This window comes from Mustelus asterias, chromosome 21 (genome assembly GCF_964213995.1).
Source record: "Mustelus asterias chromosome 21, sMusAst1.hap1.1, whole genome shotgun sequence".
Classification (NCBI taxonomy): Eukaryota; Metazoa; Chordata; class Chondrichthyes; order Carcharhiniformes; family Triakidae; genus Mustelus; species Mustelus asterias.
The window spans coordinates 37,006,458-37,011,039 of NC_135821.1; positions in this window are offsets into that span (position 1 = coordinate 37,006,458).

The following is a 4,582-nucleotide window of genomic DNA, read 5'->3' on the forward strand; positions in this document are numbered from 1 at the left end:
GATTAAGGACCAATAATTAGCAGAAGGACAAAGATTTACCAAACTCGACGTGAGCCACGTGTCCCAGCAGTAGGAGCTGGTTGAGCACTCAAGGAATTATGTGGCAATAAATGCGCACAAGAGGCTTTACAAGTACACTCAGTTGCCCTTTGGTATTTCCTCAGCTTGTACAATTTTCCAGTGAGCCATGGAGAGTTTGCTGCAGAATATACGTAAGGTATTGGTGTACCTAGATGATGTGTTGGTCACAAGGGTGTCCCAAGAGGAACATTCAGCAAACCCTCGAGAAGATGCTGAAGAGATTTAAGGATGCAGGTGTAAGGTTCAAACAAGAGGAATGTAACTTTCCAGCTTCCGAGGTCAAGTAGCTGGTTTCAAAGTCAATGCTCGAGGATTGCTTTAGCAGAGAAAGTCAAGGCAATCCCAGAGGCACCTGCACCTCGCAACGTATCTGAACTGAAGTCCTTCCTGAGCATGGCAAATAATCATGTGAGTTTCATACCCAATCTGTCAACACTATTAGCACCTCAACATCAGCTGCTGAAAAAATATCAATGATGGTATTGGAAAGAACCCCAGAGAGAGACCTTTGAAAAAGTCAAAATCACCCTGCAATCTTCAGGCTTGTTGGTGCATTTTGACCCCAAAAAAGAAATTGTGTTAATGTGTTTGATTCTGGTCTGGGGTCACTGTCTGTGTGGAGTTTGCATGTTCTCCCTGTGTGTGTGTGGGTTTCTTCTAGGTGCTCCAGTTTCCTCCCACACTCCAAAGATGTGTAGGTGAAGTGGATTGGCTATGCTAAATGTGCAGGGTTACAGGGATAGGGTGTGGCGGGTGCTGTGCCTAGGCAATATGCTCTTTCAGAGAGTCTGTGAGGACCCAATGGGCCAAATGGCCTCCTTCTGCACTGTAGGGATTCTATATTGTAATGCATCACCGTGTGGTGTGGGGCAGTGCTGTCACAAATGATGGGCGATGGAACGGAACAGCCCATGGCCTTCACTTCTAGGGCCTTGGCAGTTGCAGACAGGGGCTACTCCTAGATTGAAAAGGAGGGTTTGGCGGTGTATGGGGTGAAAATAATTCACCAATATATATATGGACAGCACTTCACAATAATTATGGACCACAAACCATTATTGGGCTTGTTCATGGAGGGTAAAGCCATTCCTCCCTCAGTCAGAGTTGTATGAGTACTCATTCCATCAAAGAAGTGGAATTCACATTTCACACCTCAATCTGCCTACCCTTACCGCAGAGTGATTCACCATCGGCAGTGTCGCAAGAGATCGTACATGCCCTGAACCTTTGAATACTGTATCGAATTCCAGGCAGTAAATCCGGAAGTAGACTCAGAGACACCCAGTACTGGTGAAGGTAAAAAGAATGGTCCTTCGTGGTTGGAATAATGATCAGTCTGAACAGTTTTGGCCATATCAAATCTGAAAAGAGTTGACTGTAGAGGACTGAGAGATGTTGTGGGGACCGAGTGTTGTTGTCCCTGACCCCACCCAAGGGGGCGCTGCTGCAGGAGTTACACCCAGCCTACCCTGGCATGACTAAGATGAAGATGCTGGCACACGTCTGGTGGCCAGGTCTGGACAAGGACATTGAGAGTGTGGTCAAGCAATGTGACTAATGCCATGCAGCTACCCCCATCAGCCCAGTTGCACCCTCAGGAGTGACTTGGTTGGCCTTGGCCCTGGATCCATATTGATTTTGCGGGATCCTTTCTAGGCGCCATGTTCCCTATTATTGTCGATGCCCATTCAAAATGGATGGATTTACATGTGATGAGATCCACAACTTTAATGGTGATGATGAAGAAGTTGTGGCAGTTGTTGGCCAGCCACGGGATGCCAGAGGATCTAGTGTCAGATAATGGCTTAACTTTCACCAGTGAGGAGTTTCATTATATTTTACAATCAAACGGGGTTCGGCATGTTAAAACAACACCTTATCATCCAGCATCCAATGGGTTGGCAGAGAAAGTGGTCCAGAACTTTAAGTGGCCCCCGGACTCTCTGCAATATAAAGTTTTGAGGTTTCTGATGGCTCACCCAACAACCCCTCACCCTACCACAGGGGTGTCCCCCGCTGAATTGTTGATGGGTAGGTGCCTTCAGATGCGCCTGGATCTACATTTTCCAAACTTGGCGGGGAGGGTGGAGCTAAAGCAGGGCGCTCAGAAGGCATGTCACGATGCAAGCAAAGCGGAGACAGCTTTCAGGGTGGGCGAACCTGGTTTTTGTAAGGAACTTTGGGACAGGTCCAGTGTGGATCCCGGGGGAGGTTATGGAAAAACTGAGCCGGTGTTGTACATGATTGATGTTCACGGAAAAAGAATGCAGGAACATGTGGATCATGTAAGGGAGAGACAAATGGGTGTTGCATTGGAGGGGCAGTTAGGTATCATCCTGCGGTGTGAGTGGGGGTGAAATGCATCCACCAGCAAGAGAAACGACCATGGCAGCACTGGCAAGTGAAGAGGGCGCTGCCCCATCAGTTGGTCACTGGCGAGATGTCCATCCAGCGGGGAGCGGGAGGAGATTTTTCCAGTGAAAGAGGGCCCTTCCCCGGAGCTACGTCACTCCCAGCAAATTCAGGAATCACCAGACCCACTGGACTTGTAATTGACTGTACCTGATGCCCGACCACTTCTGGGTTACTTTTGTAAATAGTTACTTATCTGTTGTTGTGTATATAGTTCGAAACTTAAAGGGGGAGGGATGAGGTGTTGTAGCCCTTAAAGGGACATTTCCCTGAAAGGGTCATGTGACCCGCAGGTCCAATTGGGAGCCAAGTTGGGATTCACTCAGACTTACCTGGGTTTGTTCCAGTCAGTCGGAGTTTTGGGCCTACGCAGTTTAAGAGCTTTTCTCTTGCTCTGTAATGTGTATAGTTAATCTGTGTATAAACCTTTGTTAGTTTACTGACCAGAATTTGAACCTTTCCTCACTACACTACACATACCTGGAATGTACTCTCTGAAAGGGCACTCAAGGAAAGTTCAATAGTAAGATTCAAAAGGAAATGGGAGAATATAAGGGGAAAATGTTGCAGTAGGTAGGTGTCAGACTGATTCCCTGAATGACCTTGTTCTGTGATGCATCATTCTATGATTCTCTGTGTACCCCACATTTAGGAATATTGCAGGACTCAACACATCCCAAATGCACAGGGCTAGCATGAGTCAGCTTCCTGCTCATATTCTCTCCCCTTCCTGGTGGGTGTTTTGATATAGTTTCATCTCAGTTGGTTTGTAATTTAGGCTGTACGAGTGGTTAGCAGCAGGTAGGGAACTTGCTGATGGTGGTGGGGGGGTGGGGGGTGGGCGTTGGGGAGTGTGGGTTGGGATATTGAGTGGGTGTGATTGGCATATATCTGCCATTTACTATTCAGTAATCTCTGTACAGGCAGAATATTAGGAAAAGTCACGCTTGACTGTGAGGCCTTTTGTGAGGCAAATAACCACCAAAAACATCTTGCGTTTGACAGACTTGAAAGGGTCAAACAGCACTCAGCGACACTACCTCCCTCGGGAGAGCAGGAGAGAAAACTCAGCTGAAAATACCATTTTGATTCTTTAAAAGGATTAATAAATCCGCCAGTTTATATTCCTGGACAGTATCACAATCACCCCATTCCCAACTTCTGGTCAGAACCGCTGTACAGAATAGGCACAAATAACAATATGGCTTATGGTTAACGTGTCCCACGGGAGTAGCCCACTCCAAAGGGACAACTCACCCCAAGGGTACAAGCGAACCCCACATGGAGCAGCACACCTAGAGAGGAAAGCCCAAAGGGGAAGCCCAACCTGGGGGGGACAGTACACCCCGTGGGCAGCTCACTCCAAGGGGGCAGCTCACTCTTAGGGGGCAGCTCACTCTTAGGGGGCAGCAGTATGAAATGTAAATGTCACATGCAAGTGATGGTGGCTATTTTGTTGAAGCTGGGTTTAAGATCCATTGTTAGGTGCAGTGTAACATCTCTGCCTCAGTCCAGCTGCTGCTGAAACCCTTATCCATGTTTTGAATGCCTCCTCTCTCGACTATGGGCCAGATTCCCCGACCTTGCTTGCAGCCAGGATTCTCCTGTCTCGCTGCAGCGAACGGAGATTCGACTGAGGACCAAATTCTCTGTCCTCTCAGCAGCGGGACATGAACAGCCGCAGAATTCCGGCCTATGTCAAAGCTCTGTTGGCTGGTCTCCCATCTTCCATTCTTTATAAATTCCAACCTGTCTAAAACCCATGCTGTCACCTTTAAGACTCTCCAGCGAATGTACCTTTATGACCCTCATCTGTTCTAATGTCTCCTTAAGTAGTTTGGTGTCAAATCATATTTCATTGTATTTCACATCTTACAGCTTCACTATGCAAAAGGTTCTATATAAATGCAAGTTATTTTTGTAGTTGTGGTGAACCACTGTTACTACGTGTATGTGCCTGGACACATCCATGCTGCACCTGGCCCGAGACTCCTCCCTTTCCACCTGAGACCCCTCCCTTTCCACCCAGAGTGGGGTATAAAGGTGATGGTCCCTCCCCGTTGCCTCAATTCAGACCAGGTCAGCTACA